Source organism: Lolium rigidum, chromosome 2, assembly GCF_022539505.1.
Source record: "Lolium rigidum isolate FL_2022 chromosome 2, APGP_CSIRO_Lrig_0.1, whole genome shotgun sequence".
Classification (NCBI taxonomy): Eukaryota; Viridiplantae; Streptophyta; class Magnoliopsida; order Poales; family Poaceae; genus Lolium; species Lolium rigidum.
The window spans coordinates 292,334,116-292,356,141 of record NC_061509.1 but is presented as its reverse complement, the minus strand read 5'-3'; positions in this window follow the sequence as shown (position 1 = coordinate 292,356,141).

Here is a 22,026-nt window from a genome sequence, read left to right as displayed (position 1 = left end):
TAGATGACAGCGGCGGCATGGTACGACTCGGCCCCGAAGCGCTCGCCGTGGCAGCAGACCGTGTGATCACTTTGCTGTTCTTATCCACGATCTCGTCGACATTGCTTCCGTCTGCCGTCGATCGATCTTGTCATCCGTCTGCCGTCGATCGATCTCGTCGACCTTATTCCCGTCTGATGTTGATCAATCTCGTCCACTTTTATTCCGTCTACCGTCAATTCGCTCCCATATATATTTTTTTCTGATAACAACGATCACTCCCGTATTTATTGGCTTGGAGAGGCAAGAAAGAAGAGAACGTGTTTAATTGGGATACAGCAAGAAAAGGACTCGTGTTAGATTAGGATACTCAAGTCTAGCATTTCCGTTTTAGATTGGTTCCCTGGTGCGACACGGTAGAAACGTGGTGAAGTGCATACGAAAGGAAAGGTGGACGACGGACGACGGACGATAGGAAACGTTTGACGGACGAAACCACGGAAACACTTCGTACTTTATTATTAGGTATAGGTATAGAAAAGGTTGAACCCAAGGTTCCCATAGCTTTTTCAAGTTCATCAATCCTGTTGGTTTGATTATCATGGACAACACAAGTTCCTAGGACATTAATTCTTTCATCAACTCCTCCTAGGGATTTATCAAGTTCATCAGTTTTATCCAATAACATTTCCAATTTAGTTTCAATACTTGGAAAAAATTTCTCTATGGTTTCCAATTTTTTCATAACATCCTCAAGAGAGATTTCAATTTTAACTTCATTAACAGGTGGTATTCCAACTAGACTCTCAATGATGCAACTAGCTTCTAAAGCGGGAGTACCTAGGAAATTACCTCCCGAAAGAGTATCAAGAACATACCTATTCCAACTAGAAAAACCAACATAAAAGTTCCTAAGAAGGATAGTGGTGGAGTGTTTCTTAATGCACCTATGATGAGCATTACTAATTCTGTACCAAGCATCTTTAAAACTTTCTCCCCCTTGTTGCTTAAAAGAACGAACTTCAACTTCAGGATTACTCATTATAAAAGTAACTAGGCAAATAAAGTAAAGACAAGTAACTAATTTTTTTGTGTTTTTGATATAGAGAGCAAGACAGTAAATAAAGTAAAACTAGCAACTAATTTTTTTTTGTGTTTTGTTTAGGTGCAGCAAACAAAGTAGTAAATAAAATAAAGCAAGACAAAAACAAAGTAAAGAGATTGGGAAGTGGAGACTCCCCTTGCAGCGTGTCTTGATCTCCCCGGCAACGGCGCCAGAAAAAGAGCTTGATGGCGTGTAACTCACACGTTCGTTGGGAACCCCAAGAGGAAGGTATGATGCGCACAGCAGCAAGTTTTCCCTCAGAAAGAAACCAAGGTTTATCGAACCAGGAGGAGCCAAGAAGCACGTTGAAGGTTGATGGTGGCGAAATGTGATGCGGCGCAACACCAGGGATTCCGGCGCCAACGTGGAACCTGCACAACACAACCAAAGTACTTTGCCCCAACGAAACAGTGAGGTTGTCAATCTCACCGGCTTGCTGTAACAAAGGATTAACCGTATTGTGTGGAAGATGATTGTTTGCGAAGAAAACAGTAAAGAACAATTACAGTAGATTGTATGCGATGTAAAGAATAGGACCGGGGTCCACAGTTCACTAGAGGTGTCTCTCCCATAAGATAAAAGCATGTTGGGTGAACAAATTACAGTCGGGCAATTGACAAATAGAAAAGGGCATAACAATGCATATACATGATATGATAAATATAGTGAGATTTAATCAGGGCATTACGACAAAGTACATAGACCGCCATCCAGCATGCATCTATGCCTAAAAAGTCCACCTTCAGGTTATCATCCGAACCCCTTCCAGTATTAAGTTGCAAGCAACAGACAATTGCATTAAGTATGGTGCGTAATGTAATCAACAACTACATCCTTAGACATAGCATCAATGTTTTATCCCTAGTGGCAACAACACATCCACAACCTTAGAACTTTCCGTCACTGTCCCAGATTTAATGGAGGCATGAACCCACTATCGAGCATAAATACTCCCTCTTGGAGTTAAGAGCAAAAACTTGGCCAGAGCCTCTACTAATAACGGAGAGCATGCAAGATCATAAACAACACAGGTAATAGATTGATAATCACCATAACATAGTATTCTCTATCCATCGGATCCCGACAAACACAACATATAGTATTACAGATAGATGATCTTGATCATGTTAGGCAGCTCACAAGATCCAACAATGAAGCACATAAGGAGAAGACGACCATCTAGCTACTGCTATGGACCCATAGTCCAGGGGTGAACTACTCACTCATCACTCCGGAGGCGATCATGGCGATGAAGAGTCCTCCGGGAGATGATTCCCCTCTCCGGCAGGGTGCCGGAGGCGATCTCCCGAATCCCCGAGATGGGATTCGCGGCGGCGGCGTCTCCGGAAGGTTTTCCGTATCGTGGCTCTCGGTACGAGAGGGTTTCGCGACGAAGACTTTAAGTAGGTGGAAGGGCAACGCGGGGGCCACACGAGGGCCCCACACACCAGGCCGGCGCGGCCGGGGCCCGGGCCGCGCCGCCCTAGTGTGGCGGCGCCTCGTGGCCCCACTTCCTTTCCCCTTCGGTCTTCTGGAAGCTTCGTGCAAAAATAGGACCCCGGGCGTTGATTTCGTCCAATTCCGAGAATATTTCCTTACTAGGATTTCTGAAACCAAAAACAGCAGAAAACAGCAACTGGCTCTTCGGCATCTTGTTAATAGGTTAGTGCCGGAAAATGCGTAAATACGACATATAATGTGTATAAAACATGTATATATCATCAATAATGTAGCATGGAACATAAGAAATTATCGATACGTCGGAGACGTATCAATCATCATCACCATCATCACCATCATCATCACCGCCATCTCCACCGCTGCATCTTGTCACCGCTGTAACAATTAGGGTTGGATCTTGATTGTTTGATAGGGGAAACTCTCCCGGTATTGATTTCTACTTGTTATTGATGCTATTGAGTGAAACCATTGAACCAAGGTTTATGTTCAGATTGTTATTCATCATCATATCACCTCTGATCATGTTCCATATGATGTCTCGTGAGTAGTTCGTTTAGTTCTTGAGGACATGGGTGAAGTCTAAATGTTAGTAGTGAATTATTGTTGAGTAGTATTCAATGTTATGATATTTAAGTTGTGGTGTTACTCTTCTAGTGGTCTCATGTGAACGTCGACTACATGATACTTCACCTTTATGGGCCTAGGGGAGTACATCTTGTATTTGTTTGCTAATTGTGGGGTTGCCGGAGCGACAGAAACCTAAACCCCCGTTAGTATATCGGTGCAGGAGGGATAAGCGAGGATCTCGAGTTTAAGGCTGTGGTTAGATTTATCTTAATTACTTTCTTGTATTTGCGGATGCTTGCAAGGGGTATAATCACAAGTATGTATTAGTCCTAGGAAGGGCAGTGCATTAGCATAGGTTCACCCACACAAAACTTATCAAAACAATGAAGATTAATCAGCTGTATGAAGCGAAAGCACTAGACTAAAATCCCTGTGTGTCCTCAAGAACATTTGGTCATTATAAGTAAACAAACCGGCTTGTCCTTTGTGCTAAAAAGGATTGGGCCACTCGCTGAAATTATTTCTCTCGCATTTTACTTACTCGTACTTTATTTATCTGCTACATCAAAACCCCCTGAATACTTGTCTGTGAGCATTTACAGTGAATCCTTCAACGAAACTGCTTGTCAACACCTTCTGCTCCTCGTTGGGTTCGACACTCTTATTTATCGAAATTACTACGATACACCCCCTATACTTGTGGGTCATCAAGACTATTTTCTGGCGCCGTTGCCGGGGAGTGAAGCGCTATTGGTATTTCAATGGATGAAGTTAGGAAGAAATTATTTGTTATGTCGCTATCTGGTAAAGCGGCGCATTGGTATAAACTGCTGAAGGATGGGCGTTCTCTTGATTGGAAGGATATTGTGGCTCTATTTTACTCTAAATTCTATCCTCCAAGTGAAATTCACAAATACCGCAACCGTATATATAATTTCTGGCCTCATGATGGAGAGAGTATTGCCCAAGCATGGGGGAGATTGAAGTCTTTAATGCTCAAATGCCCCATTCATGAGCTTCCTGGTAATATTATTATTGATAATTTCTATGCAAGACTGTCTTTTCAAGATAAAACCTTGCTGGATACTGCTTGTTCTGGATCATTCACACGCAATAAAGAAGAGTTTAAATGGGACCTTCTTGATCGAATCCAAGAAAATACTGAAGGATGGGAGAATGACAAAGGTAGAGTGTGAGGTATAAATTATAATTATGAATGCATTGAAACTTTTATGGATACCGATGAATATCGTAATATAAGTGCTACATATGGTCTTGACTCTCAAGTTGTTGCAGATATTTATAAAGCCTTTGCCTCTCATTTTGAATTGCCTAGGAAGAATTTTGATAAGTATCATGAACCTTATAAAGATAAAGTTGATTCACTTAAAGGTAAATGTATTGAAATCAAAACTGTTGATCATGTTCTTCCTGAAGCTTATATTGAAAAAACTCCTTTCCCTGCCAAGATGAAAGAGTACTCTGTTATAACTAGTGTAGTTAATAAAAGTGCAAAGAAACCCAGAGAACCTGAAGAACAAATAAAGGTTGAACCTCGCTGTTGCAATAGTTAAAGATCTTGTGACTGAAAATGTGGAAGATGGTCATATTATTTTTTGTGAAGATGCTTCTAATATTGTTTCACATCCTAATAAGTCTAGGAAAGCCGGTGTTCTCGTGCTCTCTGTTCGAATTGGTGATCATTGCTATTATGGTTTATGCGATATTGGTGCAAGTATTAGTGCCATTCCTTATGAGCTCTACACGGAAATTATGCATGAAATTGGTTCTTGTGAACTTGAAGATATTGATGTGGTTATTCGGCTAGCTAATAGAGAAACTATCTCTCCCATTGGTATTGTTCGAGATGTTGAAGTTCTATGTGGCAAGATTAAATATCCGGCTGACTTTTTGGTACTTGGTTCTGCTGCTAGTAAGTCTTGTCCTATTATTTTTGGTAGACCTTTTCTGAATACTTGTGGAGCTATTATAGATTGCAAGAAAGAGAAAATTGTTACTAAATTTGCTGGTGAATCTTATGAGTTTAACTTCTCCAAATTTGCCAAAACTCCTTACAAAGCTGATTTGCCTAATGATGATTTTAGAGTTGAACAGTGTGCATCTATTGCTCTTGCTCCTAGTAATCCTTTGCAGCAACATTTGGAGAATAGTGAGAGTGAAGTTTTTACGGAAGAAAGGGATGAGCTTGATGAAATTTTCCTTCGTCAACCTATTCTTAAACATGACTTACCTGTTGAAGATTTAGGTGTAACACCACCACCAAAGGAAGATCCTGTATTTGATTTGAAACCATTACCTGATAATCTTAAGTATGCTTATATTGATGATAAGAAAACATATCCTGTTATTATTAGTGCTAAGCTTTCAGATATCGAGGAAGAAAGGTTATTGGAAATATTGAAGAAACACCGATGAGCTATTGGCTACACTCTTGATGATTTGAAGGGGATTTCTCCCGCTATTTGCCAACATGCAATCAATATATAAGATGGTGCAAAACCTGTTGTTGAACATCAGCGTCGTCTAATTCCCAAGATGAAGGATGTGGTAAGAAATGAGGTATTAAAACTTCTTGAAGCAGGTATTGTATATCCTATTGCTGATAGTAGATGGGTTAGTCATGTGCATTGTGTTCCTAAGAAAGGAGGTATAACTGTTGTGCCTAATGATAATGATGAGCTTATTCCTCAAAGAGTAGTTGTAGGGTATAGAATGTGCATTGATTTTCGGAAAGTTAATAAAGTTACTAAGAAAGATCATTACCCTTTACCTTTTATTGATCAAATGTTAGAAAGGTTATCTAAAAATACTCATTTATGTTTCCTTGATGGATATTCTGGGTTTTCACAAATTGCGGTTAGAGCTAAAGATCAAGAGAAAACCACTTTCACTTGTCCCTATGGAACTTATGCTTATAGGCGTATGCCTTTTGGTTTATGTAATGCTCCTGCTACTTTTCAAAGATGCATGTCTGCTATTTTTCATGGCTTTTGTGAAAAGATTGTTGAGGTATTCATGGATGATTTTTCTGTCTATGGGAATTCTTTTGATAATTGCTTGCGAAACCTTGATAAAGTTTTGCAGAGATGTGAAGAAACTAACCTTGTTCTTAATTGGGAGAAATGCCACTTTATGGTTAATGAAGGAATTGTATTGGGACATAAAATTTCTGAGAGAGGTATTGAAGTTGATAGAGCTAAAGTTGAAGCAGTTGAGAAGATGCCCTTGATACGTCTCCAACGTATCTATAATTTCTTATGTTCCATGCTACTTTATTGATGATATCTACATGTTTTATGCATACTTTATGTCATATTTATGCGTTTTACGGAACTAACCTATTGACGAGATGCCGAAGTGCCAGTTCCTATTTTCTGCTGTTTTTGGTTTCAGAAATCCTAGTAAGGAAATATTCTCGGAATCGGACGAAATTAACACCGAAGATCTTAGAATCCCCGGGAGCTTCCAGAACACCCGAGAACCGTCAGAGAGGGGCCACAGGGGGCCCACACATGGTGGCGGCGCGGCCAGGGCCTGGGCCGCGCCGCCCTAGTGTCTGGTGGCCCCAGACCCCCTCTGACCTTGCCCTTTCGCCTATATAAGGTCCCTGACCTAAAACTCTGAGAGGAATAAGCCACGGTACGAGAAAAGTTCCGCAGCCGCCGCCATCGCGAAGCCAAGATCCGGGGGACAGGAGTCTCCGTTCCGGCACGCCGCCGGGACGGGGAAGTGCCCCGGAAGGCTTCTCCATCGACACCGCTGCCATCTCCACCGCCATCTTCATCACCGCTGCTCGCTCCCATGAGGAGGGAGTAGTTCTCCATTGAGGCTCGGGGCTGTACCGGTAGCTATGTGGTTCATCTCTCTCCTATGTACTTCAATACAATAATCTCATGAGCTGCCTTACATGATTGAGATTCATATGATGATGCTTGTAATCTAGATATCATTATGCTAGTCAAGTGGGTTTTACTTATGTGATCTCCGGAGACTCCTTGTCCCACGTGTGTAAAGGTGACGAGTGTGTGCACCGTGTGGGTATCTTAGGCTATATTTCACAGAATACTTATTCACCGTTATGAATGGCGTAGTGAAGTGCTTATTTATATCTCTTTATGATTGCATTGTGTTTTGTATCACAATTTATCTATGTGCTACTCTAGTGATGTTATTAAAGTAGTTTTATTCCTCCCGCACGGTGTAATGGTGACAGTGTGTGCATCCGTGTTAGTACTTGGCGTAGGCTATGATTATGATCTCTTGTAGATTATGAAGTTAACTATTGCTATGATGGTATTGATGTGATCTATTCCTCCTACATGATGTGAAGGTGACAAGTGTGCATGCTATGTTAGTACTTGGTTTAGTTGTGTCGATATTTCATGCACTCTGAGGTTATTTAAATATGAACATTGAATTGTGGAGCTTGTTAACTCCGGCATTGAGGGTTCGTGTAATCCTACGCAATGTGTTCATCATCCAACAAGAGAGTGTAGAGTATGCATTTATCTATTCTGTTATGTGATCAAAGTTGAGAGTGTCCAAGTAGTGAAAGTCTAATCCCTAGGCCTTGTTCCTAAATATCGCTATCGCCGCTTGTTTACTTGTTTTATTGCGTTACTACTGCTGCGTTACTACTGCTTGTTTACTTCCTACAATATTACTACCATCAACCGCACGCCGGTAAGCTATTTTCTCGGCGCCGTACTACCGCTCATATTCATTCATACCACTTGTATTTCACTATCTCTTCGCCGAACTAGTGCACCTATTAGGTGTGTTGGGGACACAAGAGACTTCTTGCTTTGTGGTCTCAGGGTTGCTTGAGAGGGATATCTTTGACCTCTTCCTCCCTGAGTTCGATAAACCTTGGGTGATCCACTTAAGGGAAACTTGCTGCTGTTCTACAAACCTCTCGCTCTTGGAGGCCCAACACTGTCTACAAGAATAGAAGCACCCGTAGACATCAAGCACTTTTCTGGCGCCGTTGCCGGGGAGGAAAGTTAAAGGTACTCACACTCCGGATCTTGGCTACTAAGCTATTTTCCGGCGCCGTTGTAAGTACTCGAAGCTATTTCCTTTAGATCCTGCAATTGCATCTTTTTGTTTCTTGTTTACACTAGTTAGGCATAATGGAAAACAACAAAAATATGAGAGATCTTTATGAACTTTATCTTGAATTAGGACATGATGTGTTTGAAGAAAGAATTAAGAAACCCATGGAACTTTATATGCATGCTAATGGGAATGTTATTACTATGAATGCTTTGAACACCATTGTTGCTAATGCTATGAAAAATTCTAAGCTTGGGGAAGCTGATTTTGATGAGCATGATATTTTTAGTCCCCCAAGCATTGAGGAGAAAATTTACTTTGATGATACTTTGCCTCCCATTTATGATGATTATCATGATAGTAGTCTTTTGTTACCACCTGTTATGGAGGATAAATTTGATTATGATTACAATATACCTCCTATATTTGATAGCTACTTTGTTGAATTTGCTCCCACTACAACTAATAAGAACTAGCAGAAGGGCCCGCGCATTTGCGCGGCTAGATAGATTTAAGTCTTCTTGGTCAGGTATTCAAACTCATCCTTGAAAATTCATCAATTTAATTCGTCACCAATTAGATGCGAAATAATATGATTTTGTAAAATTTCTTGCTAAGAATATATACCCGAACTTGTACGTATAATCTTTTAACAAATATGATTTTGTAAAATTTCTTGCTAAGACTATGTACCCGAACTTGTATAACTGACCTACATGTTCATTGATTCGACCGAATTTATGTCTGGCCGTATTCTCATTTGTGTTAGGTCATAAACATGAGGCCTCTATATAGTATCTATCTTGCTTTCTCATCTATAGAAATAAAAATTAGTTTATGATAGTCACATTTTAATAAAATTACATTTACCTTTATGCACTCCCACCATGTTTTTTTTGCAGAAATATGCATTTTTCTTTTGAATACATGAACCCAAGTATACTAATTTTCTATTTAATTTATTTTGAAATGTATTTATTAATGGGGTATCATATGGAGGTATAATTAGCAATGAATTAATGAAAATACTGTATGTTTATTCGTATTCATTTTGTATATAGAAGCCACTCTCGTATTCTTTATCCATACATGCTTATTTTAATTTCTAAAAAATACAATGATTGTCCAAATTTATATATTATATTACGGTAATATTTTAAACCAATGGCGCATATTTTTTCTAACCTTTTCCTATCTTTGTATTTGAAAATTTTGTTCTTCTAGGTTGTTATAATCTTCTCCAAACTACGATGGTCAATAATGCAAACGTTCACCATGTGGCTAATATTGTGCCTTTCTTTTATTGCTTCATTAGTACAATTATTACGTACGCAGTCCCTGCCGCTTGAGTTATGTTAAACTCACACCTCCTAAACTTTAACTAAATATATAGGAAAAATACCAATATCTGTAATTTCATACACATACTATGAAAAGTATATTTCATTTTGATTAAAATAATACTAAGTGTAGTTTTTTATTATTATTATATTAAATTGTTATGGCAGAGTATGTTGGTCTATTCGTTCCCAAATCTAAATTGCCATGTTGTCTTAACATGCTGAGTGAGAATTTTTATTGATTGAGGTGTCACACACTCGCGTCACCCTTAGCATAAGATGTCCTACCTTAGCTGTGAATTAATTTTCTCTCTCTCTCTCTTCTATATGGTGCATGTACATTATCTTGCATGCAGGATTATACTTCCCTTATGTAATTTGTACCATCTGCAGATTCACTCGATACACAATGCATGCACCAGCAAGTTAGTTCAATGAGAGGCCGGGCAGAACACATTAATTTTAATCGGATTGCATGCATGTGCATGTCACTTCGAACTTTTTGCAAAGGGAATTGGGTGCCAAACTTAAGTCCAGCCGAGTGATCTGATAGAGCTAGCCCAACCGATGCAGATCGCAGTGAACCGGTGGCTCGTCAGACCATATGCTATGTCATGCCTTATATTTGTGTTGTGTGGTCGGTATCGATACTAAGCGCCCCATGTCATTCCGACGATGTTCCTTCTGGCTAGATCGATATTACCACAATCGGACCTGTGGTAGACTCGGAGATCTTGCGTCTTCGTCACTTTGTTGGTGCTAGATCGTCGTTGTCATATCAAACTCTTCGGAGAAGAGCGGAGCTGCTGTTGGACGCTGCCATCTCCGGATTCGAGTCAAGGGATGCTAGACATCTACCCATCGGTCGTTGGCATCTATAATTCCAACTTGGTGCACAATGATAACCTAGAAACCCGATGGTTCAACGCGCTACGTAAAGTTGTCAGTTTGAACAATTTTCTATGTCAAACTGAAAATTTAAACTCAAGGTGACGCATGTAACCGCAGGTAGTTTGGAAATAATCTGAGCCCTATTGAAACTGCGGTAGCACACAGTGGGTAGCCATCTATTCAAATCGTTCATGGATTTTTGCTTCTCGCCGGGTCAATATCGCCATACAAACTCTGATAGATCCAGGGCTGCTTATATGTTCATCAAGCATGTTGGCGTGAGATCAACATCGTCGAATTCATTGTTGTGAGATTGCAGACCTCGCCCACCGTCATTGAAATCATCATTGGGAGATTGCCGTCCTCGCCTCGAGCTCATCGGAGGTCTTATGCTGCACTGTTGCAGGGGCGCTGGCAGCAACACCGATCGTTAAACTCCCGTCGGCCACGATTTCTCCGTCATGCAGAATCGATAGGCTTGAACGTGCGCGGTCGACGGACACGATTGTGTCACGATGCCGGCGGCCTTGTTGATGCACGGAGGCAGCGACGGGATCCAGGAAGTCGAGTCCACGGCGTCTTGCGAAGGCTAATGTGTCCACACGGCGGAGGGAGGCGGAGTTGGAGGTGCTGGGATCCCGTGGCGGCATCGGATGGAGCAGAGGTGTGGGTTGGGTGTTGAGGCACTACGGGAAAATCAGGCGCTGCCGTGCAGCCTATCTTTGCCGTGAGCTGCTGCACGGCAAAGATATCTTTGCCGTGCGCAGCAAGAAGACCCCACGGCAACGTCAAAACGCACGGCAAAGTATGGGAGCAGCGCACGGCAAAGAAACCTAGCACGGCAAAGAAAGACTTGGCGCACGGCAAAGCAGTAACTCACGGCAAAGTCTGGGAGCAGCGCACGGCAAAGATAGTAGGACGGCAAAGTCCCTGCAAGCCGCACGGCAAAGAAACAGTGCACGGCAAAGTCCTGGGCACTGCCGTGCTCCGCCCCTTTGCCGTGCAGACAGACCAGTTGCACGGCACAGGGTCCTTTGCCGTGCGCTGCTCCCTTTGCCGTGCGCCAATATACATTTTATTTGTTTTTGTAACTATTTTATTTAATCTACTACTTATATTTATTTTGTTAATTAGTTTTTCTTTTTGATGACTATTTATTACACTATGTGCAATAAAAAATTAGTCTCCATGCTCATCCCCCACATATATCAGGGTTTCGGTGCTCCGGCGGCCGTCCCCCTCCTTCCCCCAAAAACAGTGGGACGGCGGGTCTACCCCCGTAGATTTCTCCGCGCGAGGGTGCAAAATGTACTTTTTCATTCTTTTAGGTTTGTTAGGGTTAGGTTTTAGGTCCACTTGCAAGTTTTGGTGGCATTCCGGTGCTCCGGGGGTCATTCCCCCCTAAAAACGGCTGTGTGTGGGCCCCGGATGGTCTACCCCCTAGATTTCTCCGCGCGAGGTTCCACCAATATACCTTTTCATAGGTTTAGGTTTGTTTAGTCCATGGACATATGGAAAACCATGTGTGGCACCCTTTGGCACAGTCTAGCCCCCGATATACCCGCGGCGGGACACTTCACCGTACACGTCCAGGAATCTGTTAAGTGTTATCGCCCGAAGGTGAGGAATGTCAGACCGGGGATCCATGCCATGCACCATTTGGTGAATCACACTTTGAAACATATCATAGGTCCACATGCAAGGTTTGGTGGGGTTCCGGTGCTCCGGCGGTCGTTATCCCCCTCCTCCCCCCAAAACAGCGGAACGTGTGCCCCGGCGGGTCTACCCCCCTAGATTTCTCCGCGCAGGGTGCACCAATGTAACTTTTCATTCTTTTAGGTTTGTTTAGTACATATACACATGGAGAACCAAGATTGGGACCCTTTGGCACATATACCCGCAGCTAGAGCCATTATCACACGATCGACGGTGTGCCTGATCTACTGGTTAGGGTTAGGTGTAGGGTTAGGGCTAGGGTTTAGGGGCTAGGGCTAGGGTTTAGGTTAAAGGTAAGTATTTATGGTTAGGTATAGGTTTAGGGTTTAGGGTTAGGGTTAGGGTTTATGATGCATGGTTCTGCAGCTCCGGCGTCGTGGTAAAGGGATTTAGAGGGGTTTAGGGCTCGAAGCCTCCCCAGTTTACGGTTTAGGGTTTAGGGGAGATACTTTTGCACCATTAGACATTGAACCACACTTTTACACATATCATAGGTCCACATGCAAGGTTTGGTGGGGTTCCGGTGCTCCGGCGGTCGTTATCCCCCTCCTCCCCCCAAAACAGCGGAACGTGTGCCCCGGCGGGTCTACCCCCCTAGATTTCTCCGCACGAGGGTGCACCAATGTAACTTTTCATTCTTTTAGGTTTGTTTAGTACATATACACATGGAGAACCAAGATTGGGACCCTTTGGCACATATACCCGCAGCTAGAGCCATTATCACACGATCGACGGTGTGCCTTATCTACTGGTTAGGGTTAGGTGTAGGGTTAGGGCTAGGGTTTAGGGGCTAGGGCTAGGGTTTAGGTTAAAGGGTAAGTATTTATGTTTAGGTATAGTTTTAGGGTTTAGGGTTAGGGTTAGAGTTTATGATGCATGGTTCTGCAGCTTCGGCGTCGGGGTTTAGGGATTTAGAGGGGTTTAGGGCTCGAAGCCTCCCCAGTTTACGGTTTAGTAGGGTTTAGGGGAGCTACTTTTGCACCATTAGAAATTGCACCACACTTTGACACATATCATAGGTCCACATGCAAGGTTTGGTGGGGTTCCGGTGCTCCGGCGGTCGTTATCCCCCTCCTCCCCCAAAACAGCGGAACGTGTGCCCCGGCGGGTCTACCCCCCTAGATTTCTCCGCGCGAGGGTGCACCAATGTAACTTTTCATTCTTTTAAGTTTGTTTAGTACATATACACATGGAGAACCAAGATTGGGACCCTTTGGCACATATATCCGCAGCTAGAGCCATTATCACACGATCGACGGTGTGCCTGATCTACTGGTTAGGGTTAGGTGTAGGGTTAGGGCTAGGGTTTAGGGGCTAGGGCTAGGGTTTAGGTTAAAGGGTAAGTATTTATGTTTAGGTATAGGTTTAGGGTTTAGGGTTAGGGTTAGGGTTTATGATGCATGGTTCTGCAGCTCCGGCATCGGGGTTTAGGGATTTAGAGGGGTTTAGGGCTCGAAGCCTCCCCAGTTTACGGTTTAGGGTTTAGGGGAGCTACTTTTGCACCATTAGACATTGCACCACACTTTGACACATATCATAGGTCCACATGCAAGGTTTGGTGGGGTTCCGGTGCTCCGGCGGTCGTTATCCCCCTCCTCCCCCCAAAACAGCGGAACGTGTGCCCCGGCGGGTCTACCCCCCTAGATTTCTCCGCGCGAGGGTGCACCAATGTAACTTTTCATTCTTTTAGGTTTGTTTAGTACATATACACATGGAGAACCAAGATTGGGACCCTTTGGCACATATACCCGCAGCTAGAGCCATTATCACACGATCGACGGTGTGCCTGATCTACTGGTTAGGGTTAGGTGTAGGGTTAGGGCTAGGGTTTAGGGGCTAGGGCTAGGGTTTAGGTTAAAGGGTAAGTATTTATGTTTAGGTATAGGTTTAGGGTTAGGGTTAGGGTTAGGGTTTATGATGCATGGTTCTGCAGCTCCGGCGTCGGGGTTTAGGGATTTAGAGGGGTTTAGGGCTCGAAGCCTCCCCAGTTTACGGTTTAGGGTTTAGGGGAGCTACTTTTGCACCATTAGACATTGCACCACACTTTGACACATATCATAGGTCCACATGCAAGGTTTGGTGGGGTTCCGGTGCTCCGGCGGTCGTTATCCCCCTCCTCCCCCAAAACAGCGGAACGTGTGCCCCGGCGGGTCTACCCCCTAGATTTCTCCGCGCGAGGGTGCACCAATGTAACTTTTCATTCTTTTAGGTTTGTTTAGTACATATACACATGGAGAACCAAGATTGGGACCCTTTGGCACATATACCCGCAGCTAGAGCCATTATCACACGATCGACGGTGTGCCTTATCTACTGGTTAGGGTTAGGTGTAGGGTTAGGGCTAGGGTTTAGGGGCTGATGACCCACAAGTATAGGGGGTGTATCGTAGTATCTTCGATAAGTAAGAATGTCGATCCCAACGAGGAGCAGAAGGTGTTGGCAGCAGTTTCGATGGAGGATTCACTGTAAATGCTCACAGACAAGTATTCAGGGGGTTTTGATATTGCAGATAAATAAAGTACAAGTAAATAAAATGCGAGAGAAATAATTGCAGTGAGTGGCCCAATCCTTTTTAGCACAAAGGACAAGCCGGTTTGATTACTTATAATGACCAAACGTTCCTGAGGACACGCGGGGATTTTAGTCTAGTACTTTCGCTTCATGTGATTTAATAATCTTCATTGTTTTGATAAGTGTTGTGTGGGTGAACCTATGCTAATGCACCGCCCTTCCTAGGACTAATACATACTTGTGATTATACCCCTTGCAAGCATCCGCAACTACAAGAAAGTAATTAAGATAAATCTAACCACAGCCTTAAACTCGAGATCCTGCGATCCCTCCCGCATCGATATACTAACGGGGGCTCGGGTTTCCGTCACTCCGGCAACCCCGCAATTAGCAACCGAATACAAGATGCACTCCCCTAGGCCCATAAATGGTGAAGTGTCGTGTAGTCGACGTTCACACGACACCACTAGAAGAATGACACCACAACTTAAATATCATAACATTGAATATTACTCAACCATAATTCACTACTAGCATTTAGACTTCACCCATGTCCTCAAGAACTAAACGAACTACTCACGAGACATCATATGGAATACAATCAGAGGTGATATGATGATGAATAACAATCTGAACATAAACCTTGGTTCAATGGTTTCACTCAATAGCATCTACAACAAGTATAAAATAACACCGGGAGAGTTTCCCCTATCAAACAATCAAGATTTAACCCGAATTGCTACAGCGATGACGAGGTGCAGCGGTGGTGATGGCGGTGTAGATGGTGGAGATGATGATGATGATGATGGAGATGATGTCCCGCTCGATGACGATGGCGATGGCGTCGATTTCCCCCTCCGGGAGGGAATTTCCCCGGTGGATTCCTGCCCGCCGGAGAGCTCTTTTCTCTCTCGGTGTTCTCCGCCCCGCGAGGCGGCCGTAACCCTTCGTGAGGTCCTCTCCGTGGCTTAGGTTTTCGGGACGAAGGAGTACGCGAAGAAAAGGAGGCGAAAGAGGCTGTGGGGCCCCCAGAGCATAGGGTGGCGCGGCCAGGCCATGGGCCGCGCCGCCCTATGGTCTGGGCCCACAGTGGCCCCTCTCTTCTCCCCCTTCTGGCTCCCTCCATCATCTGGAAAAATAGGAATTTACGTGAAATTCCCTTCCACAGTTGATCTTCCGAAATATTGCGTTCTGACGGTGCTTTTTCCAGCAGAATCCTGGCTCCGGTGCTTGATCCTCCAATGATGATGAAACATGCAAAATAGATGAAATAACATAAGTATTGTGTCCCAATATGAAATATATCAATGAATAACGAGCAAATTATGATACAAAATAGTGATGCAAATTGGACGTATCAACTCCCCCAAGCTTAGACCTCGCTTGTCCCCAAGCGAAACTGAGCTCGATAAACAAGACCACATGTTTATGAAGTGAAGAGTCGATAAATAAAATACGGACAAGAAGCATCATATTCATTCACACAAGACATTCTAGTAAACAACGTCCTCACATAACTCATCTTGAAATAGGTAAAGAGAAATCACAAGTAAAGGTGCATAAGAAATCATAATTGGTTATGGCAAACTTTGTTCTTGGTCAGAGAACCACTAACGGATTGTACTTCTAAGCAAAGCTTTCATATTAGATTTTATTGCTGAGCCTTCATATTTAAGCATGACAATCTCTTCATAATCATTGATAACTTCAAAGTCATATTCATTCAGATAAAATTGGTACTAAACAAGAAAGTATAAAGGACATGATTAACTGAATCATAGCATAAATGATTGGTTCACAACAACTCAATTGCTTGCTTGAGATAGAGAGAAATAGGTTTACTGACTCAACATAAAAGTAAAAGACAGGCCCTTCGCAGAGGAAGCAGGGATTAAATCATGTGCTAGAGCTTTTCAAGTTTTGAAATCATATAAAGAGAATAAAAGTAAGATTTTGAGCGGTGTTTGTTGTTGTCAACGAATGGTAGCGGGCACTCTAACCCCCTTGCCAAACGAACCTTCCAAGAGCGGCTCCCATGAGGGACGGTATCTCTACCAGCAAGGTAGATCATCCCCCTTCTCTTTTGTTTACACATGCATTTTAGTTTTATTAAGGATGACACTCCCCCCAACCTTGGCTTTCTCAATCCATGGCTAACCGAATCCTCGGGTGCCTTCCAACATTCACATACCATGGAGGAGTGTCTATTGCAAAATTAAGTTGCTTACTGATAAATCAGAGCAAAACATGTGAAGAGAATTATTAATGAAAGTTATTAATTGGGGCTGGGAACCCCGTTGCCAGCTCTTTTTGCAAAGTTATTGGATAAGCGGATGTGCCGCTAGTCCATTGATGAAAGTCCGCCCAACAAGATTGAAAGATAAAACACCACATACTTCCTCATGAGCTATAGAACATTGACACAAATAAGGAGTAGTAGTTTGAATAATTTAAAGGTAGCACATGAAGTATTTACTTGGAATGGCAGAAAATACCATGTAGTAGGTAGGTATGGTGGACACAAATGGCATAGGTTTGGTCTAAGGTTATGGATGTATGAGAAGCATTCCCTCTCGATACAGGTCTTTGGCTAGCAAGGTTTGATAGCAAGCATAAAGGTTGAGGGAAACAAACAAATATACATATGATAGAAACAATCATGCATCTTTCTCATAAGCACAAGCAAATTTTAACTTAAGAATACTAAGCTCATAAGCATAGAGATAATAGTAATATATCTAAGTATATTTCTCTCTTCTAATTAAACATCAGGGTGTTGTTGCTATTGACCAATGCTAAGTTTGCCAAAACCAAATAGATTTACTTGATGCTCTCAAAGTGATATCAATACTTATGTCAAGAGTAATCATATAATGGAGATTGCAAACTAAAATAAGGTGTGCAAAAAGTAAATGATAAGACTTCTCATTAATATTCCATAACGATAACTCACACCAACGGATACATAGATAACCAACTAAGAGAGATACTTCCACGAGTGCATACTATTCCATATGATAACTTCCCTACTCATGATATGACACTACTTGATAGTAAAAGATAAAGGTAGTGATGATGTGATACCGCGGCACTCCCCCAAGCTTGGAACAAACCAAGGGGATGCCAATACCGATGATGAATTACTCCTTCGGTGATGATGGTGATGGATTCTTCTCGACAAGCTTCCTGACAAGCTCCTGTAAACCTTCAATCTCATAGGTCAGGTTGCGGATCATCTCCGAGTTGTGCTCAACGCGGCTCATAATCATGTCCGGTGGTGAATCCCAACTCTTAGAATTGTTTCCCCATCCTTCAGCCTTCAGATTTCATCTCTCCCGCATTGTCAGAACGATTTATATCCCAATTACTTGGCAACACTACCTTGGGGGTCCTTTCAGTTTGACGATCGTAGATTAGATTGCGGTAAGGGTTGTAATTGCTCGGAGAAGATGTCCTTGGAGCCAAGTAATGACGTGGAACCGCTCCTCCGGTAGCGATTCGTGCACTCCTCTTGATGTTGGATGGACTTGATATCACGCCAATACTTGCGACGGTGGCTTGTTGGTGTTCTCGCGGAGCTTCCTCCACTTCTTCCTCATCCTCTCTTGCATCTTCTTTCTTCAGCTCCGGGTCTTGAATATTTTCCTTCAAAGGTTCCTTGTCCTTGTTGTTGGAGACCATGGTGCTTCTAGATCAAAACAAATCTGCGTAAAACAGCTCGAAACAAAACACGACGAGAAAACGATATTACGGACCTCCAGGGGTCCGGGGGATTATATAGCAAATATTTTTACGACAAAAGGAAGGTTCCAGGCCGAAAACGAGTGGAAACGGGACGCCGAGGGGCGGTCACCATAGGTCGGCGCGGCCAGGGTGGGGCCCGCGCCGGCCTGTGGTGACGGGCCCTCGCGCGTCTTTTCCACTCCGTTTCGGTTCCGCAATTTTTCATATTTCCCAAAAACAGCAGAAATAATGTTCGGAAAGGTAAACGCGGACTTTTTATTACCTGTACTGTTACCTATTCAAAGTCGAGTTCTGGCGGACTGTCAATTTGTCCTTTGATGAAAGCCTCCGGTGTTTCCACTTGAATAATATCAACATCCACATTATAAGAATCACCCGAGATATAATGCTTGAGTCTTTGTCCATTCACCACTTGTGTGGCATTGCCTTGGAGAGAGCTAATTTTAATTGCTCCTGAACGATACACCTCCTCAACAACATATGGTCCTTCCCACTTCGAGAGTAATTTCCCGCAAAGAATCCGAGACGAGACCGATACAATAGAACTTGATCTCCAACATTAAATTCTCTTTTGATGATCCTTCTATCATGCCATTTCTTAACTTTTTCTTTAAAGAGTTTAGCATTTTCATAAGCTTCACTTCTCCATTCATCTAGAGAACTTAATTGCAACAACCTCTTATTACCGGCTAATTTAGGATCTTTATTTAGTTCTCTAACAGACCCAATAAGCTTTGTGCTCTAGTTCTAAAGGTAAATGACAAGCTTTTCCATAAACCATTTTATAAGGTGACATTCCCATAGGATTTTTATAAGCAGTTCTATAAGCCCATAGTGCTTCTTTCAATTTGCTAGCCCAATTCCTCCTAGATTTATTAACAGTCTTTCCTAAGATAGCTTTAATCTCTCTATTTGATAATTCTACTTGACCACTAGTTTGAGGATGATAAGCAGAAGCAATTCTATGATTAATACCATACTTAGCAAGAGTTTTTCTAAAACCTCCATGAATAAAATGAGAACCTCCATCAGTCATAATATATCTAGGTACTCCAAATCTAGGAAATATAATATCTACAAGCATTTTTATAGAGGTCTCACCATCAGCACTTTTTGTAGGTATAGCTTCTACCCATTTAGTAACATAATCAACAGCGACAAGTATATGAGTGTTACCGTCCGAAGAAGGGAAAGGACCCATGAAGTCGAATCCCCAACAATCGAATGGTTCAATAACAAGAGTATAATTCATAGGCATTTCATTGCGTCCGGAGATATTACCAACTCTTTGACATTCATCACAAGATAAAATAAATTTCCTTGCATCTTTGAAGAGTGTTGGCCAATAAAAACCTGATTGTAGAACCTTTTGCGCGGTTCTATCTCCAGCGTGATGTCCTCCATAAACACTACCATGACATTTATTCAATATCTCCCGTTGTTCATATTCAGGAACACATCTTCGCATAATACCATCTACTCCTTCTTTATATAAGTGTGGGTCATCCCAAAAATAATGCCTCAAGTCATAAAAGAATTTCCTCCTTTGCTGAGCTGAAAAGGTTGGAGGCAAATACTTCGAAACAATAAAGTTAGCATAATCTGCATACCAAGGGCTCTCTCGCGAGCTTACCTTTATTACAGCCAATTGTTCATTTGGAAAACTATCATTAACAGGAACGGGATCATAAGCAATATTTTCCAATCTAGACAAATTATCAGCAACAGGATTATCAGCACCTTTCCTATCTATAATATGTAAATCAAATTCTTGCAAAAGTACCCATCTAATAAGCCTTGGCTTAGCATCTTTCTTTGTCATAAGGTATCTAATTGCAGCATGATCAGTATGAATTGTAACTTTCGAATCAACAATATAGGGTCTAAACTTATCACAAGCAAAGACTACAGCTAACAATTCTTTTTCAGTTGTAGCATAATTTCTTTGAGCAGCATCAAGAGTCTTACTAGCATAATGAATAACATTTAATTTTTTATCTACCCGCTGTCCAAGAACAGCGCCTACAGCAAAATCACTAGCATCACACATAATTTCAAAAGGCAAATTCCAATCAGGAGGTTCGACTACAGGAGCAGTTGTTAAGGCTTTCTTTAGAGTTTCAAAAGCTTCCTTACAATCATCATCAAAAACAAAAGGTACATCTTTTTGAAGAAGATTAGTAAGAGGCTTTGAAATTTTAGAGAAATCTTTAATAAATCTCCTATAAAACCCAAGCATGACCAAGAACACTACGAATACCTTTAACATCCCTCGGATAGGGCATCTTCTCAATTGCTTCAACTTTAGATCTATCAACTTCAATACCTCTCTCGGAAATTTTATGTCCCAATACAATTCCTTCATTAACCATAAAGTGGCATTTCTCCCAATTAAGAACAAGGTTAGTTTCTTCACATCTCTGCAAAACTTTATCGAGGTTTCGCAAGCAATTATCAAAAGAATTCCCATAGACAGAAAAATCATCCATGAACACCTCTACAATACTTTCGCAAAAACCATGAAAAATAGCGGACATGCATCTTTGAAAAGTAGCAGGAGCATTACATAAACCAAAAGGCATACGCCTATAAGCATAAGTTCCATAAGGACAAGTAAACGTTGTTTTCTCTTGATCTTTAGCTTTAACAGCAATTTGTGAAAACCCAGAATAACCATCAAGAAAGCAAAAATGAGTATTTTTAGATAACCTTTCTAGCATTTGATCAATAAAGGGTAAAGGGTAATGATCTTTCTTAGTAACTTTATTAACTTTACGAAAATCAATGCACATTCTATAACCTACAACTATTCTTTGAGGAATAAGCTCATCATTATCATTAGGCACAACAGTCATTCCTCCTTTCTTAGGAACGCAATGCACAGGACTAACCCATCTACTATCAGCAATAGGATATATAATACCAGCTTCAAGAAGTTTTAATACCTCGTTTCTTACCACTTCTTTCATCTTCGGAATTAGACGACGTTGATGTTCAACAACAGGCTTTGCATCTTCTTCCATATTAATAGCATGTTGGCAAATAGAAGGAGAAATCCCTTTCAAATCATCAAGAGTATAGCCAATAGCTCCTCGGTGTTTCTTCAATATTTCCAATAACCTTTCTTCCTCAATCTCTGAAAGCTTAGAACTAATAATAACAGGATATATTTTCTTATCATCAATATGAGCATATTTAAGATTATCAAGTAAAGGCTTTAAATCAAAAACAGGATCTTCCTTTGGTGGCGGTGTTGTACCCAAATCTTCCACCTAGGTAAATCATGCTTGAGAATAGGTTGGCGAAGAAAAATTTCCTCAAGCTCATCTCTTTCTTTCCTAAAAGCTTCACTTTCACTATTCTCCAAATGTTGCTGCAAAGGATTATTAGGAACAAGAACAATAGATGCACACTCGCTCCATTTTAAAATCATTACTAGGCAAGTCAGCTTTATAAGGAGTTTTGGTAAATTTAGAAAAGTTAAATTCATAAGGTTCACCAGCAAATCTAGTCAAAATTTTCTCTTTCTTACAATCTATAATAGCTCCACAAGTATTTAGAAAAGGTCTACCAAAAATGATAGGACAATGATCACTAGCAGCAGAACCAAGTACCAAAAAGTCAGCAGGATATTTA